At 59.4% G+C, this 24,830-nt stretch overlaps 1 long non-coding RNA gene across 1 annotated transcript in view; it reads right to left on the bottom strand.

The window, feature by feature from the left end:
- LOC141092267 (uncharacterized) overlaps positions 1-23,874 on the bottom strand; it is a 91,519-nt gene extending 67,645 nt beyond the window's left edge. Inside the window, exon 1 of the long non-coding RNA XR_012232742.1 lies at positions 23,097-23,874. This is a non-coding gene — a long non-coding RNA (uncharacterized lncRNA). The remainder of the gene's footprint in view (positions 1-23,096) is intronic.
- Positions 23,875-24,830: the final 956 nt, after the last annotated feature.

Here is a 24,830-nt window from a genome sequence, read left to right on the forward strand (position 1 = left end):
TCCACATAGAGAATAATGGAGCCTCCAGCACCGACCTCAACCAGCAGAGCCACACTCCACATAGAGAATAATGGATCCTCCAGCACCGACCTCCACCCGCAGAGCCACGCTCCACATAGAGAATAATGGAGCCTCCAGCACCGACCTCCACCCGCACTCCACATAGAGAACAATGGAGCCTCCAGCACCGACCTCCACCTGCAGAGCCGCACTCCACATAGAGAATAATGGAGCCTCCGGTACCGACCTCCACCCGCAGAGCCGCACTCCACATAGAGAATAATGGAGCCTCCAGCACCGACCTCCACCCGCAGAGCCACACTCCACATAGAGAAAAATGGAGCCTCCGGTACCGAACTCCACCCGCAGAGCCGCACTCCACATAGAGAATAATGGAGCCTCCGGCACCGACCTCCACCCGCAGAGCCGCACTCCACATAGAGAATGGAGCCTCCAGCACAGACCTCCACCCGCAGAGCCACACTCCACATAGAGAATAATGGGGCCTCCAGCACCGACCAACACCCGCAGAGCCACACTCCACATAGAGAATAATGGAGCCTCCAGCACTGACCTCCACCCGCAGAGCCACACTCCACATAGTGAATAATGGAGCCTCCAGCACCGACCTCCACCCGCAGAGCCACACTCCACAGAGAATAATGGAGCCTCCAGCACCTACCTCCACCCGCAGAGCCACACTCCACAGAGAATAATGGAGCCTCCAGCACCGACCTCCACCCGCAGAGCCACACTCCACATAGAGAATAATGGGGCCTCCAGCACCGACCTCCACCCGCAGAGCCGCATTCCACACAGAGAATAATGGAGCCTCCAGCACCTACCTCCACCCGCAGAGCCGCACTAAACATAGAGAATAATGGAGCCTCCAGCACCGACCTCCACCAGCAGAGCCGCACTCCACATAGAGAATAATGGAGCCTCCAGCACCGACCTCCACCCGCAGAGCCGCACTCCACATAGAGAATAATGGAGCCTCCGGCACCTACCTCCACCCGCAGAGCCGCACTCCACATAGAGAATAATGGAGCCTCCGGTACCGACCTCCACCCGCAGAGCCGCACTCCACATAAATAAGGGAGCCTCCAGCACCTACCTCCACCCGCAGAGCCGCACTCCACAGAGAATAATGGAGCCTCCAGCACCTACCTCCACCCGCAGAGCCGCACTCCACATAGAGAATAATGGAGCCTCCAGCACCTACCTCCACCCGCAGAGCCGCACTCCACATAGAGAATAATGGAGCCTCCGGCACCGACCTCCACCCGCAGAGCCGCACTCCACATAGAGAATAATGGAGCCTCCGGCACCGACCTCCACCCGCAGACCCGCACTCCACATAGAGAATAATGGAGCCTCCGGCACCTACCTCCACCCGCAGAGCCGCACTCCACATAGAGAAAAATGGAGCCTCCAGCACCGACCTCCACCCGCAGAGCCACACTCCACATAGAGAATAATGGGGCCTCCAGCACCGACCTCCACCCGCAGAGCCACACTCCACATAGTGAATAATGGAGCCTCCAGCACCGACCTCCACATAGAGAATAATGGAGCCTCCAGCACCGACCTCCACCCGCAGAGCCACACTCCACATAGAGAATAATGGAGCCTCCAGCACCGACCTCCACCCGCAGAGCCACACTCCACATAGAGAATAATGGGGCCTCCAGCACCGACCTCCACCCGCAGAGCCACACTCCACGTAGTGAATAATGGAGCCTCCAGCACCGACCTCCACATAGAGAATAATGGAGCCTGCAGCACCGACCTCCACCCGCAGAGCCACACTCCACATAGAGAATAATGGAGCCTCCAGCACCGACCTCCACCCGCAGAGCCGCGCTCCACATAGAGAATAATGGAGCCTCCAGCACCGACCGCCACCCGCACTCCACATAGAGAATAATGGAGCCTCCAGCACCGACCTCCACCCGCAGAGCCGCACTCCACATAGAGAATAATGGAGCCTCCAGCACCGACCTCCACCCGCAGAGCCACACTCCACACAGTGAATAATGGAGCCTCCAGCACCGACCTACACCCGCAGAGCCACACTCCACAGAGAATAATGGAGCCTCCAGCACCTACCTCCACCCGCAGAGCCACACTCCACAGAGAATAATGGAGCCTCCAGCACCTACCTCCACCCGCAGAGCCACACTCCACAGAGAATAATGGAGCCTCCAGCACCAACCTCCACCCGCAGAGCCACACTCCACATAGAGAATAATGGGGCCTCCAGCACCGACCTCCACCCGCAGAGCCGCATTCCACACAGAGAATAATGGAGACTCCAGCACCTACCTCCACCCGCAGAGCCGCACTCCACACAGAGAATAATGGAGCCTCCAGCACCGACCTCCACCAGCAGAGCCGCACTCCACATAAAGAATAATGGAGCCTCCAGCACCGACCTCCACCCGCAGACCCGCACTCCACATAGAGAATAATGGAGCCTCCGGCACCTACCTCCACCCGCAGAGCCGCACTCCACATAGAGAATAATGGAGCCTCCAGCACCGACCTCCACCCGCAGAGCCACACTCCACATAGAGAATAATGGGGCCTCCAGCACCGACCTCCACCCGCAGAGCCACACTCCACATAGTGAATAATGGAGCCTCCAGCACTGACCTCCACCCGCAGAGCCACACTCCACATAGTGAATAATGGAGCCTCCAGCACTGACCTCCACATAGTGAATAATGGAGCCTCCAGCACCGACCTCCACCCGCAGAGCCGCACTCCACATAGAGAATAATGGAGCCTCCAGCACCTACCTCCACCCGCAGAGCCGCACTCCACATAGAGAATAATGGGGCCTCCAGCACCGACCTCCACCCGCAGAGCCACACTCCACATAGAGAATAATGGGGCCTCCAGCACCGACCTCCACCCGCAGAGCCACACTCCACATAGTGAATAATGGAGCCTCCAGCACCGACCTCCACCCGCAGAGCCGCACTCCACATAGAGAATAATGGGGCCTCCAGCACCGACCTCCACCCGCAGAGCCACACTCCACATAGAGAATAATGGGGCCTCCAGCACCGACCTCCACCCGCAGAGCCGCACTCCACATAGAGAATGGAGCCTCCAGCACCGACCTCCACCCGCAGAGCCGCACTCCACATAGAGACTAATGGAGCCTCCAGCACCGACCTCCACCCGCAGAGCCGCACTCCACATAGAGAATAATGGAGCCTCCAGCACCGACCTCCACCCGCAGAGCCACACTCCACATAGAGAATAAAGGGGCCTCCGGCACCGACCTCCACCCGCAGAGCCGCACTCCACATAGTGAATAATGGAGCCTCCAGCACTGACCTCCACCCACAGAGCCACACTCCACATAGAGAATAATGGAGCCTCCAGCACCGACCTCCACCCGCAGAGCCACACTCCACATAGAGAATAATGGAGCCTCCAGCACCGACCTCCACAGAGAATAATGGAGCCTCCAGCACCGACCTCCACCCGCAGAGCCGCACTCCACATAGAGAATAATGGAGCCTCCAGCACCGACCTCCACCCGCAGAGCCGCACTCCACATAGAGAATAATGGAGCCTCCAGCACCGACCTCCACATAGAGAATAATGGAGCCTCCAGCACCGACCTCCACCCGCAGAGCCACACTCCACATAGAGAATAATGGAGCCTCCAGCACCGACCTCCACCCGCAGAGCCGCGCTCTACATAGAGAATAATGGAGCCTCCAGCACCGACCTCCACCCGCACTCCACATAGAGAATAATGGAGCCTCCAGCACCGGCCTCCACCCGCAGAGCCACACTCCACATAGAGAATAATGGAGCCTCCAGCACCGACCTCGACCCGCAGAGCCGCACTCGACATAGAGAATAATGGAGCCTCCGGCACCGACCTCCACCCGCAGAGCCACACTCCACATAGAGAATAATGGGGCCTCCAGCACCGACCTCCACCCGCAGAGCCGCACTCCACATAGAGAATAATGGGGCCTCCAGCACCGACCTCCACCCGCAGAGCCACACTCCACATAGAGAATAATGGGGCCTCCTGCACCGACCTCCACCCGCAGAGCCACACTCCACATAGTGAATAATGGAGCCTCCAGCACCGACCTCCACCTGCAGAGCCGCACTCCACATAGAGAATAATGGAGCCTCCAGCACCGACCTCCACCCGCAGAGCCGCACTCCACATAGAGAATAATGGGGCCTCCAGCACCGACCTCCACCCGCAGAGCCGCACTCCACATAAAGAATAATGGGGCCTCCAGCACCGACCTCCACCCGCAGAGCCGCACTCCACATAGAGAATAATGGAGCCTCCAGCACTGACCTCCACCCGCAGAGCCACACTCCACATAGAGAATAATGGAGCCTCCAGCACCGACCTCCACCCGCACTCCACATAGAGAATAATGGAGCCTCCAGCACCGACCTCCACCCGCAGAGCCGCACTCCACATAGAGAATAATGGGGCCTCCAGCACCGACCTCCACCCGCAGAGCCGCACTCCACATAGAGAATAATGGAGCCTCCAGCACCGACCTCCACATGGAGAATAATGGAGCCTCCAGCACCGACCTCCACATAGAGAATAATGGAGCCTCCGGCACCGACCTCCACCCGCAGAGCCACACTCCACATAGAGAATAATGGGGCCTCCGGCACCTACCTCCACCCGCAGAGCCGCACTCCACATAGTGAATAATGGAGCCTCCAGCACTGACCTCCACCCGCAGAGCCACACTCCACATAGAGAATAATGGAGCCTCCAGCACCGACCTCCACATAGAGAATAATGGAGCCTCCAGCACCGACCTCCACATAGAGAATAATGGAGCCTCCAGCACCGACCTCCACCCGCAGAGCCACACTCCACATAGAGAATAATGGAGCCTCCAGCACCGACCTCCACCCGCACTCCACATAGAGAATAATGGAGCCTCCAGCACCGACCTCCACCCGCAGAGCCACACTCCACATAGAGGATAACGGAGCCTCCAGCACCGACCTCCACCCGCAGAGCCACACTCCACATAGAGAATAATGGAGCCTCCAGCACCGACCTCCACCCGCACTCCACATAGAGAATAATGGAGCCTCCAGCACCGACCTCCACCCGCAGAGCCACACTCCACATAGAGAATAATGGAGCCTCTAGCACCGACCTCCACCCGCAGAGCCACACTCCACATAGAGAATAATGGAGCCAACAGCACCGACCTCCACCCGCAGAGCCACACTCCACATAGAGAATAATGGAGCCTCCAGCACCGACCTCCACCCGCAGAGCCGCACTCCACATAGAGAATGGAGCCTCCAGCACTGACCTCCACCCGCAGAGCCACACTCCACATAGAGAATAATGGGGCCTCCAGCACCGACCTCCACCCGCAGAGCCACACTCCACATAGAGAATAATGGGGCCTCCAGCACCGACCTCCACCCGCAGAGCCACACTCCACATAGTGAATAATGGAGCCTCCAGCACCGACCTCCACCCGCAGAGCCACACTCCACATAGAGAATAATGGAGCCTCCAGCACCGACCTCCACCCGCACTCCACATAGAGAATAATGGAGCCTCCAGCACCGACCTCCACCCGCAGAGCCACACTCCACATAGAGAATAATGGAGCCAACAGCACCGACCTCCACCCGCACTCCACATAGAGAATAATGGAGCCTCCAGCACCGACCTCCACCCGCACTCCACATAGAGAATAATGGAGCCTCCAGCACCGACCTCCACCCGCAGAGCCACACTCCACATAGAGAATAATGGAGCCTCTAGCACCGACCTCCACCCGCAGAGCCACACTCCACATAGAGAATGGAGCCTCCAGCACTGACCTCCACCCGCAGAGCCACACTCCACATAGAGAATAATGGGGCCTCCAGCACCGACCTCCACCCGCAGAGCCACACTCCACATAGAGAATAATGGGGCCTCCAGCACCGACCTCCACCCGCAGAGCCACACTCCACATAGTGAATAATGGAGCCTCCAGCACCGACCTCCACATAGAGAATAATGGAGCCTCCAGCACCGACCTCAACCAGCAGAGCCACACTCCACATAGAGAATAATGGAGCCTCCAGCACCGACCTCCACCCGCAGAGCCGCGCTCCACATAGAGAATAATGGAGCCTCCAGCACCGACCTCCACCCGCACTCCACATAGAGAACAATGGAGCCTCCAGCACCGACCTCCACCTGCAGAGCCGCATTCCACATAGAGAATAATGGAGCCTCCGGTACCGACCTCCACCCGCAGAGCCGCACTCCACATAGAGAATAATGGAGCCTCCAGCACCGACCTCCACCCGCAGAGCCACACTCCACATAGAGAAAAATGGAGCCTCCGGTACCGAACTCCACCCGCAGAGCCGCACTCCACATAGAGAATAATGGAGCCTCCGGCACCGACCTCCACCCGCAGAGCCGCACTCCACATAGAGAATAATGGAGCCTCCAGCACCGACCTCCACCCGCAGAGCCACACTCCACATAGAGAATAATGGGGCCTCCAGCACCGACCAACACCCGCAGAGCCACACTCCACATAGAGAATAATGGAGCCTCCAGCACTGACCTCCACCCGCAGAGCCACACTCCACATAGTGAATAATGGAGCCTCCAGCACCGACCTCCACCCGCAGAGCCACACTCCACAGAGAATAATGGAGCCTCCAGCACCTACCTCCACCCGCAGAGCCACACTCCACAGAGAATAACGGAGCCTCCAGCACCGACCTCCACCCGCAGAGCCACACTCCACATAGAGAAAAATGGAGCCTCCGGTACCGAACTCCACCCGCAGAGCCGCACTCCACATAGAGAATAATGGAGCCTCCGGCACCGACCTCCACCCGCAGAGCCGCACTCCACATAGAGAATGGAGCCTCCAGCACAGACCTCCACCCGCAGAGCCACACTCCACATAGAGAATAATGGGGCCTCCAGCACCGACCAACACCCGCAGAGCCACACTCCACATAGAGAATAATGGAGCCTCCAGCACTGACCTCCACCAGCAGAGCCACACTCCACATAGTGAATAATGGAGCCTCCAGCACCGACCTCCACCCGCAGAGCCACACTCCACAGAGAATAATGGAGCCTCCAGCACCTACCTCCACCCGCAGAGCCACACTCCACAGAGAATAATGGAGCCTCCAGCACCGACCTCCACCCGCAGAGCCACACTCCACATAGAGAATAATGGGGCCTCCAGCACCGACCTCCACCCGCAGAGCCGCATTCCACACAGAGAATAATGGAGCCTCCAGCACCTACCTCCACCCGCAGAGCCGCACTCCACATAGAGAATAATGGAGCCTCCAGCACCGACCTCCACCAGCAGAGCCGCACTCCACATAGAGAATAATGGAGCCTCCGGCACCGACCTCCACCCGCAGAGCCGCACTCCACATAGAGAATAATGGAGCCTCCAGCACCGACCTCCACCCGCAGAGCCACACTCCACATAGAGAATAATGGGGCCTCCAGCACCGACCAACACCCGCAGAGCCACACTCCACATAGAGAATAATGGAGCCTCCAGCACTGACCTCCACCCGCAGAGCCACACTCCACATAGTGAATAATGGAGCCTCCAGCACCGACCTCCACCCGCAGAGCCACACTCCACAGAGAATAATGGAGCCTCCAGCACCTACCTCCACCCGCAGAGCCACACTCCACAGAGAATAATGGAGCCTCCAGCACCGACCTCCACCCGCAGAGCCACACTCCACATAGAGAAAAATGGAGCCTCCGGTACCGAACTCCACCCGCAGAGCCGCACTCCACATAGAGAATAATGGAGCCTCCGGCACCGACCTCCACCCGCAGAGCCGCACTCCACATAGAGAATGGAGCCTCCAGCACAGACCTCCACCCGCAGAGCCACACTCCACATAGAGAATAATGGGGCCTCCAGCACCGACCAACACCCGCAGAGCCACACTCCACATAGAGAATAATGGAGCCTCCAGCACTGACCTCCACCAGCAGAGCCACACTCCACATAGTGAATAATGGAGCCTCCAGCACCGACCTCCACCCGCAGAGCCACACTCCACAGAGAATAATGGAGCCTCCAGCACCTACCTCCACCCGCAGAGCCACACTCCACAGAGAATAATGGAGCCTCCAGCACCGACCTCCACCCGCAGAGCCACACTCCACATAGAGAATAATGGGGCCTCCAGCACCGACCTCCACCCGCAGAGCCGCATTCCACACAGAGAATAATGGAGCCTCCAGCACCTACCTCCACCCGCAGAGCCGCACTCCACATAGAGAATAATGGAGCCTCCAGCACCGACCTCCACCAGCAGAGCCGCACTCCACATAGAGAATAATGGAGCCTCCAGCACCGACCTCCACCCGCAGAGCCGCACTCCACATAGAGAATAATGGAGCCTCCGGCACCTACCTCCACCCGCAGAGCCGCACTCCACATAGAGAATAATGGAGCCTCCGGTACCGACCTCCACCCGCAGAGCCGCACTCCACATAGAGAATAAGGGAGCCTCCAGCACCTACCTCCACCCGCAGAGCCGCACTCCACAGAGAATAATGGAGCCTCCAGCACCTACCTCCACCCGCAGAGCCGCACTCCACATAGAGAATAATGGAGCCTCCAGCACCTACCTCCACCCGCAGAGCCGCACTCCACATAGAGAATAATGGAGCCTCCGGCACCGACCTCCACCCGCAGAGCCGCACTCCACATAGAGAATAATGGAGCCTCCAGCACCGACCTCCACCCGCAGACCCGCACTCCACATAGAGAATAATGGAGCCTCCGGCACCTACCTCCACCCGCAGAGCCGCACTCCACATAGAAAAAAATGGAGCCTCCAGCACCGACCTCCACCCGCAGAGCCACACTCCACATAGAGAATAATGGGGCCTCCAGCACCGACCTCCACCCGCAGAGCCACACTCCACATAGTGAATAATGGAGCCTCCAGCACCGACCTCCACATAGAGAATAATGGAGCCTCCAGCACCGACCTCCACCCGCAGAGCCACACTCCACATAGAGAATAATGGGGCCTCCAGCACCGACCTCCACCCGCAGAGCCACACTCCACATAGTGAATAATGGAGCCTCCAGCACCGACCTCCACATAGAGAATAATGGAGCCTGCAGCACCGACCTCCACCCGCAGAGCCACACTCCACATAGAGAATAATGGAGCCTCCAGCACCGACCTCCACCCGCAGAGCCACACTCCACATAGAGAATAATGGAGCCTCCAGCACCGACCTCCACTCGCAGAGCCGCGCTCCACATAGAGAATAATGGAGCCTCCAGCACCGACCTCCACCCGCACTCCACATAGAGAATAATGGAGCCTCCAGCACCGACCTCCACCCGCAGAGCCGCACTCCACATAGAGAATAATGGAGCCTCCAGCACCGACCTCCACCCGCAGAGCCACACTCCACACAGTGAATAATGGAGCCTCCAGCACCGACCTCCACCCGCAGAGCCACACTCCACAGAGAATAATGGAGCCTCCAGCACCTACCTCCACCCGCAGAGCCACACTCCACAGAGAATAATGGAGCCTCCAGCACCTACCTCCACCCGCAGAGCCACACTCCACAGAGAATAATGGAGCCTCCAGCACCAACCTCCACCCGCAGAGCCACACTCCACATAGAGAATAATGGGGCCTCCAGCACCGACCTCCACCCGCAGAGCCGCATTCCACACAGAGAATAATGGAGCCTCCAGCACCTACCTCCACCCGCAGAGCCGCACTCCACACAGAGAATAATGGAGCCTCCAGCACCGACCTCCACCAGCAGAGCCGCACTCCACATAAAGAATAATGGAGCCTCCAGCACCGACCTCCACCCGCAGACCCGCACTCCACATAGAGAATAATGGAGCCTCCGGCACCTACCTCCACCCGCAGAGCCGCACTCCACATAGAGAATAATGGAGCCTCCAGCACCGACCTCCACCCGCAGAGCCACACTCCACATAGAGAATAATGGGGCCTCCAGCACCGACCTCCACCCGCAGAGCCACACTCCACATAGTGAATAATGGAGCCTCCAGCACTGACCTCCACCCGCAGAGCCACACTCCACATAGTGAATAATGGAGCCTCCAGCACTGACCTCCACATAGTGAATAATGGAGCCTCCAGCACCGACCTCCACCCGCAGAGCCGCACTCCACATAGAGAATAATGGAGCCTCCAGGACCGACCTCCACCCACAGAGCCGCACTCCACATAGAGAATAATGGAGCCTCCAGCACCTACCTCCACCCGCAGAGCCGCACTCCACATAGAGAATAATGGGGCCTCCAGCACCGACCTCCACCCGCAGAGCCACACTCCACATAGAGAATAATGGGGCCTCCAGCACCGACCTCCACCCGCAGAGCCACACTCCACATAGTGAATAATGGAGCCTCCAGCACCGACCTCCACCCGCAGAGCCGCACTCCACATAGAGAATAATGGGGCCTCCAGCACCGACCTCCACCCGCAGAGCCGCACTCCACATAGAGAATGGAGCCTCCAGCACCGACCTCCACCCGCAGAGCCGCACTCCACATAGAGACTAATGGAGCCTCCAGCACCGACCTCCACCCGCAGAGCCGCACTCCACATAGAGAATAATGGAGCCTCCAGCACCGACCTCCACCCGCAGAGCCACACTCCACATAGAGAATAAAGGGGCCTCCGGCACCGACCTCCACCCGCAGAGCCGCACTCCACAGAGAATAATGGAGCCTCCAGCACCGACCTCCACCCGCAGAGCCGCACTCCACATAGAGAATAATGGAGCCTCCAGCACCGACCTCCACCCGCAGAGCCGCACTCCACATAGAGAATAATGGAGCCTCCAGCACCGACCTCCACATAGAGAATAATGGAGCCTCCAGCACCGACCTCCACCCGCAGAGCCACACTCCACATAGAGAATAATGGAGCCTCCAGCACCGACCTCCACATAGAGAATAATGGAGCCTCCAGCACCGACCTCCACCCGCAGAGCCGCGCTCCACATAGAGAATAATGGAGCCTCCAGCACCGACCTCCACCCGCACTCCACATAGAGAATAATGGAGCCTCCAGCACCGGCCTCCACCCGCAGAGCCACACTCCACATAGAGAATAATGGAGCCTCCAGCACCGACTTCGACCCGCAGAGCCGCACTCGACATAGAGAATAATGGAGCCTCCGGCACCGACCTCCACCCGCAGAGCCACACTCCACATAGAGAATAATGGGGCCTCCAGCACCGACCTCCACCCGCAGAGCCGCACTCCACATAGAGAATAATGGGGCCTCCAGCACCGACCTCCACCCGCAGAGCCACACTCCACATAGAGAATAATGGAGCCTCCAGCACCGACCTCCACATAGAGAATAATGGAGCCTCCAGCACCGACCTCCACATAGAGAATAATGGAGCCTCCAGCACCGACCTCCACCCGCAGAGCCGCACTCCACATAGAGAATAATGGGGCCTCCAGCACCGACCTCCACCCGCAGAGCCACACTCCACATAGAGAATAATGGGGCCTCCTGCACCGACCTCCACCCGCAGAGCCACACTCCACATAGTGAATAATGGAGCCTCCAGCACCGACCTCCACCTGCAGAGCCGCACTCCACATAGAGAATAATGGAGCCTCCAGCACCGACCTCCACCCGCAGAGCCGCACTCCACATAGAGAATAATGGGGCCTCCAGCACCGACCTCCACCCGCAGAGCCGCACTCCACATAAAGAATAATGGGGCCTCCAGCACCGACCTCCACCCGCAGAGCCGCACTCCACATAGAGAATAATGGAGCCTCCAGCACTGACCTCCACCCGCAGAGCCACACTCCACATAGAGAATAATGGAGCCTCCAGCACCGACCTCCACCCGCACTCCACATAGAGAATAATGGAGCCTCCAGCACCGACCTCCACCCGCAGAGCCGCACTCCACATAGAGAATAATGGGGCCTCCAGCACCGACCTCCACCCGCAGAGCCGCACTCCACATAGAGAATAATGGAGCCTCCAGCACCGACCTCCACATGGAGAATAATGGAGCCTCCAGCACCGACCTCCACATAGAGAATAATGGAGCCTCCGGCACCGACCTCCACCCGCAGAGCCACACTCCACATAGAGAATAATGGGGCCTCCGGCACCTACCTCCACCCGCAGAGCCGCACTCCACATAGTGAATAATGGAGCCTCCAGCACTGACCTCCACCCGCAGAGCCACACTCCACATAGAGAATAATGGAGCCTCCAGCACCGACCTCCACATAGAGAATAATGGAGCCTCCAGCACCGACCTCCACCCGCAGAGCCACACTCCACATAGAGAATAATGGAGCCTCCAGCACCGACCTCCACCCGCACTCCACATAGAGAATAATGGAGCCTCCAGCACCAACCTCCACCCGCAGAGCCACACTCCACATAGAGGATAACGGAGGCTCCAGCACCGACCTCCACCCGCAGAGCCACACTCCACATAGAGAATAATGGAGCCAACAGCACCGACCTCCACCCGCACTCCACATAGAGAATAATGGAGCCTCCAGCACCGACCTCCACCCGCACTCCACATAGAGAATAATGGAGCCTCCAGCACCGACCTCCACCCGCAGAGCCACACTCCACATAGAGAATAATGGAGCCTCTAGCACCGACCTCCACCCGCAGAGCCACACTCCACATAGAGAATAATGGAGCCAACAGCACCGACCTCCACCCGCAGAGCCACACTCCACATAGAGAATAATGGAGCCTCCAGCACCGACCTCCACCCGCAGAGCCGCACTCCACATAGAGAATGGAGCCTCCAGCACTGACCTCCACCCGCAGAGCCACACTCCACATAGAGAATAATGGGGCCTCCAGCACCGACCTCCACCCGCAGAGCCACACTCCACATAGAGAATAATGGGGCCTCCAGCACCGACCTCCACCCGCAGAGCCACACTCCACATAGTGAATAATGGAGCCTCCAGCACCGACCTCCACCCGCAGAGCCACACTCCACATAGAGAATAATGGAGCCTCCAGCACCGACCTCCACCCGCACTCCACATAGAGAATAATGGAGCCTCCAGCACCGACCTCCACCCGCAGAGCCACACTCCACATAGAGGATAACGGAGCCTCCAGCACCGACCTCCACCCGCAGAGCCACACTCCACATAGAGAATAATGGAGCCAACAGCACCGACCTCCACCCGCACTCCACATAGAGAATAATGGAGCCTCCAGCACCGACCTCCACCCGCACTCCACATAGAGAATAATGGAGCCTCCAGCACCGACCTCCACCCGCAGAGCCACACTCCACATAGAGAATAATGGAGCCTCTAGCACCGACCTCCACCCGCAGAGCCACACTCCACATAGAGAATGGAGCCTCCAGCACTGACCTCCACCCGCAGAGCCACACTCCACATAGAGAATAATGGGGACTCCAGCACCGACCTCCACCCGCAGAGCCACACTCCACATAGAGAATAATGGGGCCTCCAGCACCAACCTCCACCCGCAGAGCCACACTCCACATAGTGAATAATGGAGCCTCCAGCACCGACCTCCACATAGAGAATAATGGAGCCTCCAGCACCGACCTCAACCAGCAGAGCCACACTCCACATAGAGAATAATGGAGCCTCCAGCACCGACCTCCACCCGCAGAGCCGCGCTCCACATAGAGAATAATGGAGCCTCCAGCACCGACCTCCACCCGCACTCCACATAGAGAACAATGGAGCCTCCAGCACCGACCTCCACCTGCAGAGCCGCATTCCACATAGAGAATAATGGAGCCTCCGGTACCGACCTCCACCCGCAGAGCCGCACTCCACATAGAGAATAATGGAGCCTCCAGCACCGACCTCCACCCGCAGAGCCACACTCCACATAGAGAATAATGGGGCCTCCAGCACCGACCACCACATAGAGAATAATGGAGCCTCCAGCACTGACCTCCACCCGCAGAGCCACACTCCACATAGAGAATAATGGAGCCTCCAGCACTGACCTCCACCCGCAGAGCCACACTCCACAGAGAATAATGGAGCCTCCAGCACCTACCTCCACCCGCAGAGCCACACTCCACAGAGAATAATGGAGCCTCCAGCACCGACCTCCACCCGCAGAGCCACACTCCACATAGAGAATAATGGGGCCTCCAGCACCGACCTCCACCCGCAGAGCCGCATTCCACACAGAGAATAATGGAGCCTCCAGCACCTACCTCCACCCGCAGAGCCGCACTCCACATAGAGAATAATGGAGCCTCCGGTACCGACCTCCACCCGCAGAGCCGCACTCCACATAGAGAATAAGGGAGCCTCCAGCACCTACCTCCACCCGCAGAGCCGCACTCCACACAGTGAATAATGGAGCCTCCAGCACCGACCTCCACCCGCAGAGCCACACTCCACAGAGAATAATGGAGCCTCCAGCACCTACCTCCACCCGCAGAGCCACACTCCACAGAGAATAATGGAGCCTCCAGCACCTACCTCCACCCGCAGAGCCACACTCCACAGAGAATAATGGAGCCTCCAGCACCAACCTCCACCCGCAGAGCCACACTCCACATAGAGAATAATGGGGCCTCCAGCACCGACCTCCACCCGCAGAGCCGCATTCCACACAGAGAATAATGGAGCCTCCAGCACCTACCTCCACCCGCAGAGCCGCACTCCACACAGAGAATAATGGAGCCTCCAGCACCGACCTCCACCAGCAGAGCCGCACTCCACATAAAGAATAATGGAGCCTCCAGCACCGACCTCCACCCGCAGACCCGCACTCCACATAGAGAATAATGGAGCCTCCGGCACCGACCTCCACCCGCAGAGCCACACTCCACATAGAGAATAATGGAGCCTCCAGCACCGACCTCCACCCGCAGAGCCACACTCCACATAGAGAATAATGGGGCCTCCAGCACCGACCTCCACCCGCAGAGCCACACTCCACATAGTGAATAATGGAGCCTCCAGCACTGACCTCCACCCGCAGAGCCACACTCCACATAGTGAATAATGGAGCCTCCAGCACTGACCTCCACATAGTGAATAATGGAGCCTCCAGCACCGACCTCCACCCGCAGAGCCGCACTCCACATAGAGAATAATGGAGCCTCCAGGACCGACCTCCACCCGCAGAGCCGCACTCCACATAGAGAATAATGGAGCCTCCAGCACCTACCTCCACCCGCAGAGCCACACTCCACATAGAGAATAATGGGGCCTCCAGCACCGACCTCCACCCGCAGAGCCGCACTCCACATAGAGAATGGAGCCTCCAGCACTGACCTTCACCCGCAGAGCCACACTCCACATAGAGAATAATGGGGCCTCCAGCACCGACCTCCACCCGCAGAGCCGCACTCCACATAGAGAATAATGGGGCCTCCAGCACCGACCTCCACCCGCAGAGCCGCACTCCACATAGAGAATAATGGGGCCTCCAGCACCGACCTCCACCCACAGAGCCACACTCCACATAGAGAATAATGGAGCCTCCAGCTCCTACCTCCACCCGCAGAGCCACACTCCACATAGAGAATAATGGAGCCTCCAGCTCCTACCTCCACCCGCAGAGCCACACTCCACATAGAGAATAATGGAGCCTCAAGCACCGACCTCCACATAGAGAATAATGGAGCCTCCAGCACCGACCTCCACCCGCAGAGCCACACTCCACATAGAGAATAATGGAGCCTCTAGCACCGACCTCCACCCGCAGAGCCCCACTCCACATAGAGAATAATGGAGCCTCCAGCACCGACCTCCACCCGCAGAGCCGCACTCCACATAGAGAATAATGGGGCCTCCAGCACCGACCTCCACCCGCAGAGCCGCACTCCACATAGAGAATAATGGAGCCTCCAGCACCGACCTCCACATAGAGAACAATGGAGCCTCCAGCACCGACCTCCACATAGAGAATAATGGAGCCTCCGGCACCGACCTCCACTCGCAGAGCCACACTCCACATAGAGAATAATGGAGCCTCCAGCACTGACCTCCACCCGCAGAGCCACACTCCACATAGAGAATAATGGAGACTCCAGCACCGACCTCCACCCGCAGAGCTACACTCCACATAGAGAATAATGGAGCCTCCAGCACCAACCTCCACCCACAGAGCCGCACTCCACATAGAGAATAATGGAGCCTCCAGCACTGGCCTCCAACCGCAGAGCCACAGTCCACATAGAGAATAATGGAGCCTCCAGCACCGACCTCCACATAGAGAATAATGGAGCCTCCAGCACCGACTTCCACCCGCAGAGCCACACTCCACAAAGAGAATAATGGAGCCTCCAGCACCGACCTCCACCCGCAGAGCCGCACTCCACATAGAGAATAATGGGGCCTCCAGCACCGACCTCCACCCGCAGAGCCGCACTCCACATAAAGAATAATGGGGCCTCCAGCACCGACCTCCACCCGCAGAGCCGCACTCCACATAGAGAATAATGGAGCCTCCAGCACTGACCTCCACCCGCAGAGCCACACTCCACATAGAGAATAATGGAGCCTCCAGCACCGACCTCCACCCGCACTCCACATAGAGAATAATGGAGCCTCCAGCACCGACCTCCACCCGCAGAGCCGCACTCCACATAGAGAATAATGGGGCCTCCAGCACCGACCTCCACCCGCAGAGCCGCACTCCACATAGAGAATAATGGAGCCTCCAGCACCGACCTCCACATAGAGAATAATGGAGACTCCAGCACCGACCTCTACATAGAGAATAATGGAGCCTCCGGCACCGACCTCCACCCGCAGAGCCACACTCCACATAGAGAATAATGGGGCCTCCGGCACCTACCTCCACCCGCAGAGCCGCACTCCACATAGTGAATAATGGAGCCTCCAGCACTGACCTCCACCCGCAGAGCCACACTCCACATAGAGAATAATGGAGCCTCCAGCACCGACCTCCACATAGAGAATAATGGAGCCTCCAGCACCGACCTCCACATAGAGAATAATGGAGCCTCCAGCACCGACCTCCACCCGCAGAGCCACACTCCACATAGAGGATAACGGAGCCTCCAGCACCGACCTCCACCCGCAGAGCCACACTCCACATAGAGAATAATGGAGCCTCCAGCACCGACCTCCACCCGCACTCCACATAGAGAATAATGGAGCCTCCAGCACCGACCTCCACCCGCAGAGCCACACTCCACATAGAGAATAATGGAGCCTCCAGCACCGACCTCCACCCGCAGAGCCGCACTCCACATAGAGAATGGAGCCTCCAGCACTGACCTCCACCCGCAGAGCCACACTCCACATAGAGAATAATGGAGCCTCCAGCACCGACCTCCACCCGCAGAGCCGCACTCCACATAGAGAATAATGGGGCCTCCAGCACCGACCTCCACCCGCAGAGCCGCACTCCACATAGAGAATGGAGCCTCCAGCACTGACCTTCACCCGCAGAGCCACACTCCACATAGAGAATAATGGAGCCTCCAGCACCGACCTCCACCCGCAGAGCCGCACTCCACATAGAGAATAATGGGGCCTCCAGCACCGACCTCCACCCGCAGAGCCGCACTCCACATAGAGAATAATGGGGCCTCCAGCACCGACCTCCACCCACAGAGCCACACTCCACATAGAGAATAATGGAGCCTCCAGCTCCTACCTCCACCCGCAGAGCCACACTCCACATAGAGAATAATGGAGCCTCCAGCTCCTACCTCCACCCGCAGAGCCACACTCCACATAGAGAATAATGGAGCCTCCAGCACCGACCTCCACATAGAGAATAATGGAGCCTCCAGCACCGACCTCCACCCGCAGAGCCACACTCCACATAGAGAATAATGGAGCCTCTAGCACCGACCTCCACCCGCAGAGCCCCACTCCACATAGAGAATAATGGAGCCTCCAGCACCGACCTCCACCCGCAGAGCCGCACTCCACATAGAGAATAATGGGGCCTCCAGCACCGACCTCCACCCGCAGAGCCGCACTCCACATAGAGAATAATGGAGCCTCCAGCACCGACCTCCACATAGAGAACAATGGAGCCTCCGGCACCGACCTCCACCCGCAGAGCCACACTCCACATAGAGAATAATGGAGCCTCCAGCACTGAACTCCACCCGCAGAGCCACACTCCACATAGAGAATAATGGAGCCTCCAGCACCGACCTCCACATAGAGAATAATGGAGCCTCCAGCACCGACCTCCACCCGCAGAGCCACACTCCACATAGAGAATAATGGAGCCTCCAGCACCGACCTCCACCCGCACTCCACATAGAGAATAATGGAGCCTCCAGCACCGACCTCCACCCGCACTCCACATAGAGAATAATGGAGCCTCAAGCACCGACCTCCACCCGCAGAGCCACACTCCACATAGAGAATAATGGAGCCTCTAGCACCGACCTCCACCCGCAGAGCCACACTCCACATAGAGAATAATGGAGACTCCAGCACCGACCTCCACCCGCAGAGCTACACTCCACATAGAGAATAATGGAGCCTCCAGCACCAACCTCCACCCGCAGAGCCGCACTCCACATAGAGAATAATGGGGCCTCCAGCACCGACCTCCACCCGCAGAGCCACAGTCCACATAGAGAATAATGGAGCCTCCAGCACCGACCTCCACATAGAGAATAATGGAGCCTCCAGCACTGACCTCCACCCGCAGAGCCACAGTCCACATAGAGAATAATGGAGCCTCCAGCACCGACCTCCACATAGAGAATAATGGAGCCTCCAGCACTGACCTCCACCCGCAGAGCCACAGTCCACATAGAGAATAATGGAGCCTCCAGCACCGACCTCCACATAGAGAATAATGGGGCCTCCAGCACCGACCTCCACCCGCAGAGCCGCACTCCACATAAAGAATAATGGGGCCTCCAGCACCGACCTCCACCCGCAGAGCCGCACTCCACATAGAGAATAATGGAGCCTCCAGCACTGACCTCCACCCGCAGAGCCGCACTCCACATAGAGAATAATGGAGCCTCCCGCACCGACCTCCACCCACAGAGCCACACTCCACATAGAGAATAATGGAGCCTCCAGCACCGACCTCCACCCGCAGAGCCACACTCCACAAAGAGAATAATGGGGCCTCCCGCACCGACCTCCACCCGCAGAGCCGCACTCCACATAGAGAATAATGGGGCCTCCAGCACCGACCTCCACCCGCAGAGCCACACTCCACATAGAGAATAATGGGGCCTCCCGCACCGACCTCCACCCGCAGAGCCACACTCCACAAAGAGAATAATGGGGCCTCCCGCACCGACCTCCACCCGCAGAGCCGCACTCCACACAGAGAATAATGGGGCCTCCAGCACCGACCTCCACCCGCAGAGCCACACTCCACAAAGAGAATAATGGGGCCTCCCGCACCGACCTCCACCCACAGAGCCACACTCCACATAGAGAATAATGGAGCCTCCAGCACCGACCTCCACCCGCAGAGCCACACTCCACAAAGAGAATAATGGGGCCTCCCGCACCGACCTCCACCCGCAGAGCCGCACTCCACATAGAGAATAATGGAGCCTCCCGCACCGACCTCCACCCACAGAGCCACACTCCACATAGAGAATAATGGAGCCTCCAGCACCGACCTCCACCCGCAGAGCCACACTCCACAAAGAGAATAATGGGGCCTCCCGCACCGACCTCCACCCGCAGAGCCGCACTCCACATAGAGAATAATGGGGCCTCCAGCACCGACCTCCACCCGCAGAGCCACACTCCACATAGAGAATAATGGGGCCTCCCGCACCGACCTCCACCCGCAGAGCCACACTCCACAAAGAGAATAATGGGGCCTCCCGCACCGACCTCCACCCGCAGAGCCGCACTCCACATAGAGAATAATGGGGCCTCCAGCACCGACCTCCACCCGCAGAGCCACACTCCACAAAGAGAATAATGGGGCCTCCCGCACCGACCTCCACCCGCAGAGCCGCACTCCACACAGAGAATAATGGGGCCTCCAGCACCGACCTCCACCCGCAGAGCCGCACTCCACACAGAGAATAATGGGGCCTCCCGCACCGACCTCCACCCGCAGAGCCACACTCCACATAGAGAATAATGGGGCCTCCAGCACCGACCTCCACCCGCAGAGCCACACTCCACACAGAGAATAATGGGGCCTCCAGCACCGACCTCCACCCGCAGAGCCGCACTCCACACAGAGAATAATGGGGCCTCCAGCACCGACCTCCACCCGCAGAGCCGCACTCCACATAGAGAATAATGGAGCCTCCCGCACCGACCTCCACCCACAGAGCCGCACTCCACACAGAGAATAATGGGGCCTCCAGCACCGACCTCCACCCGCAGAGCCACACTCCACAAAGAGAATAATGGAGCCTCCCGCACCGACCTCCACCCGCAGAGCCGCACTCCACATAGAGAATAATGGGGCCTCCAGCACCGACCTCCACCCGCAGAGCCACACTCCACACAGAGAATAATGGGGCCTCCAGCACCGACCTCCACCCGCAGAGCCGCACTCCACACAGAGAATAATGTTGCCTCCAGCACCGACCTCCACCCGCAGAGCCGCACTCCACATACATGGCTGCTCTCTGTGCTGTGCGCACAGGACCTGTGATGAGGTCACAGGAGGGGAGGAGACAGGGGTCACATGATCGGGGGCCCTGACACCTTCCCTCCTGTGTTCTCATCACAAGCCTTTGCACGCTACCAGCAGCATCAGCGTTCAGGCTACTTGTAGATGCTGCTGGTAGCAGAGCACATAATGCCGCCCCCACGGTCACTCACTTTTAGGTGGGGAGAAGATGGAGTGCCATTGCAGCAGCCAGCAGGAATGTGGTGGGGGCCCCCTTAGAAGCTTTTGTGGTGGGGGCCCCGGGGCTGAAGCCCCGCCTGCCCTGCCTATAATCCGGCCCTGAGTGCAGCTCTGGAGTATAATACAGGATGTAACTCAGGATCAGTAATGTAATGTCTGTACACAGTGACTGCACCAGCAGCATACTGAGTGCAGAAGAGGAGGAGCGTCTGTGCTGAGCGTCTGCAGGCTGGGGTTTTGCTAAGCTCCTGGGAAGGGAGGTTTTTTTTCCTGCAAGGACTTTCCATCTGCCCCCTTCCCAGGAAAGAGGACTCTCCCTGGGACTGAGCGCCGGGGCTGTGCCCCTGGCTCCCACCCTCCGGCAAGCCAGCTGGGGGTGGGGGGCCTCATCCACCACAAGGAGGCCCAAGGCACAGCCAGCAAGTCCCAGGGATGGCGAAAAAGCGGACCCCAGGGGGCCGCAAGGCTCCAGGGTCCGGGACCCCCCGAAGTGAAGGCTGTGGCGGGCCCTTCCCCCGGAGGTGCAGCAGCCGGCAGAGGTGAGGCGGGGCCCCCCCTTAACATCTGGGGCTCCAAGGTTGCGGGAGAGCCAGCTACCACCTACGCCTCCCGCATTCATGCCCACCTCTCCGAGTACGAGGAGGCCGGCAAGCAGCTCAGGAGACTCCGGGGGGAGTTGGAGGGAGCCCGGGTCATCAGTAAAAACAGGCTCCCTGCCTCAAAGAGAGCGGAGGTCACCGCCACGGTCAAGCGGCTGAAAGGGGAGATTCGGGCCCTGGAGGACAGGCGAAGTTCCATCATGGCCGGCAGCGGCCCCTTCCAGGAAAAGCTGCAGAACGAGGACCGGTTCAGGGCCATGGCCGGTGGGTCTCCTGGGGGGTCAGGAGTCCCCATCCAGGTGGAGGAAAGCGAGGAGGAGGAAGAACAAGATGGCGCCCACACCACATCCGGGCCACCTCCACCTGAAGACCTGGCGGACACCAGCGTGAGTCAGGTAACATGCAGCGGGATAGCCCCCGAGCAGGTGGCCCTCCCGCTGGACTCCAGTAACGCGGAGGAAAGCGGGAGCGAGGGGGAGGATGGAGGGAGCGGGAGTAGTTCTGAGGGGGGCTGCCTCATCCTTAAACAAGTACGGCAGACTGAATCCCCAGCACGGTTTGGCACGCTGTTGTTTGGGTATGAAGTCTGCCCGGAGGATGAGGCAACCGGGAAGAGGAGAAACAGGAGGCGCAGGCGTAAGGCCTCTGAAGGCGTGGAGGAACAACTGGTTTTTGCTCCTCTTCCCGGGGCCCCTCTGTCCCGCTGTGTGGAACCCGCTACCCACCCCGGCTCGGGCCCTGTGGTGGGTCCGCAGCGAGGGAGCGGGGAGAGAGATGATTGTTGTGACCTGACTGTCGCATCTGGTGACAGTTCAGACCAGGGCAGCGACATGGAGGTCGGTGCTGGTTGTGGTGTTGGTGGTGGTGTCCAGGCTCAGCCCTCGGTGGCAGGGGAGGCTGGCCTGGCACCAGGTAAAGTTGGTACAGCCAGGGCCGCACCTCCGGCGGCGAGTGCTGGGGCTTCTGGACCCCCCACGTACGGATCCGCTAAGTCTGGATCGCTAGTGGGGGTCCAGAAGCCTAGGAAGGGCGAACAGAACATCAAGCAGCAGCTGAGGCGGTGCAAAGTGCTGGTCGCTCCCATGTTGGCGCCTGTGGTGAGAGCGGGGTCTCCGGCACGTCGACCCAAAAAGGGGTCCGTGCAGGGGGCTCCGCCGCCGCTGGGCGACGAGGGGGAGTGGCCGGCCTTGCCTGTCTCAAGTGGTGGGCATGGGGTGGCAGCGGTGGTCCGTGAGGGGGGCGTGGCCTCCCCGAGTGTTGCCCGGCCTGCAAAGGCTGTGGCGTGCGGGGGGGGGCATGTCCTCCTCGGCCGTCATCCCACCCGCTGCGTCTGCGTCGCCCGGGGGGGGCATGGCCTCGCAAGGGGTCGCCGCTCTGCCCGTGGTGGCTGTGACTGGCGGGGGGGCGTGGCCTCAGCGGTCGCGACTCCGCCCGCTGTGCTCGCGTCACCCGGGGGGGCCGTGGCCTCGCAGGGGGCCGCGGCTCTGCCTGGGGTGGCTGCGACCGGCAGGGGGGCGTGGCCGCTGCGGGCCCGCTGCCCTCTGTCCCACCCACCCTTCCAAGTAATGCTGTGCTGCCCCCAAAAGCTGGCGGGGAGTTGTCGGGGTCCCCGGCCCACCTACCTTCATCTGAGGGTGCGGGGACTCTGGCGCTCCCTGGCAAGCCGGCGGCGGGGGTGAAGAAAAGTGCAGGGCAGGGAGCGGTGCCAGTGGCCGTCCCTGCCCAGAGTAAACAAAACTCAGCAAAAGAAAAAAAAATGGAGCTGAAACCAGGAGCTGCTGTTGCTCCTAGGCCCAGCCAGGGCAGAGTGCATGATGTCATCTGCACTGAGGCATTTAAAGGGGCAGCGGCGCTCCTGGACAGGAGCTGGAGTAGCTCCCAGCAAGAGAGCTCAGGGCCCCCAGCAGGCAAAGAGAGGAACTACACTGGTTTGGGAAATGTAAAAAAATGTTGCTATGTTCACCAATTGTGCGAGTGAGAGTGAGTATGAAAGCGGAGTGGACATATTTGAGGAGATGTTTGCTGAAGTGAATGGTGATATGAGTGACATGGATGAGGGAGTGAGTGCTACTGTGAATGTGGGTGAGTGTGCTGGAGTGAATGCAAATAATAAAAGAGTGAATGGGAGAGTGAGTGGGAGGACGAATGAGGGTGCTGGCACAAGTGGTGGTAGTGGTGGGAGGGCTGGCCCGTCTGCCCCCCTGGCCGCAAGACCCCAACATAGTTATGCGGGGGCCGCGGCTGGGGGTCGGGGTGGTCCTGGGGGGGGTCTCCTCGCCTCCGGGCTCCAGGGACGGCGCTTTGCACCACCGTTTCCTGGAGGCCCTCAAAAAAGGAGAAAGGTCGATAGTGGTAGAGGGGAGGACAGTGGACTTGTCTTTCTGGATAGAGAGACATGGCCTTGCTGCCTTCCAAAACCAAAGGGAGGGAGGGACTGTTTGGTCTCTCCCCACAGCCAGGCAGGGGCCGCAAAGGAGGAATGTGGTCCGTCTTAGGTGGGGGGGCAGTGAAGCTTTTCCACCTAGGAGCAAGGTGGTGGAGCTCCTCCTTAAGATGGGCTTCGGGGCGAATGACATCTTTGCCCTGATACATCCTTCGGCGTCCCGCTTCTTCGACGTCAGCTTTGTGCGGCCAGAGGGGCTTGAGCTCTTCTGGTCTAACTATGAGCTGGTGCGGGAAGAGCCCGGATGGCGAGACTTCGTTGCGCAAGCGGTGTCTCGCCAAAATTCCGTCAAGCGAGTGACCGTGGTCACTTGTAACGAGTCACTTGCCGGCGTGGACATTATGACGTGGCTTTCCCGTTACGGGGAAGTCACCGAGGTCCCCAAAAAGAACAGGGACGAATTCGGCATCTGGTCGGGGGGCTGGACCTTCATGGTTAAACTGAAGGTTTCCGGCGGCACGGTCACCCACATCCCTTCCTCGGCGTTCCTGGGAAGGGACAGGATCCTGGTCTTCTACCAGGGGCAACCGAAGGTCTGCCACAAGTGCGGCGACCCCACTCACTTCAGCGCTAGCTGCAAGGTACAGAAATGTGCCTTGTGTGGTGGGGTAGGTCATCTGGCCACCTCGTGTAAGGACATTCGGTGTCACTTGTGTGGTGACCTAGGTCACCCTCTCAGCCGCTGCCCTCGCTCCTTTTCTAATGCCGCTGCAGGCCCGGCGGGAGGAGTCCGTGAGGGAGAAACCTCTGGAGGCGCTCCTGCAGCTGTGGCAGGTGGTGGCAGAGGGGAAGGGGCTGAGGGACCGGTGAGGAAGGGCAATGCCAAGGTGAGGGGCCCCGCGTATGTGCGGAGGCAAGAAAAACGCCATGGGGGTGGGGGGCAGGTGAAGTCTCGGGCAACCGGGTCGATGCC

Source organism: Dendrobates tinctorius, unplaced genomic scaffold (genome assembly GCF_039654945.1).
Source record: "Dendrobates tinctorius isolate UK_male_01 unplaced genomic scaffold, ASM3965494v1 ptg000059l, whole genome shotgun sequence".
Taxonomy (NCBI): domain Eukaryota; kingdom Metazoa; phylum Chordata; class Amphibia; order Anura; family Dendrobatidae; genus Dendrobates; species Dendrobates tinctorius.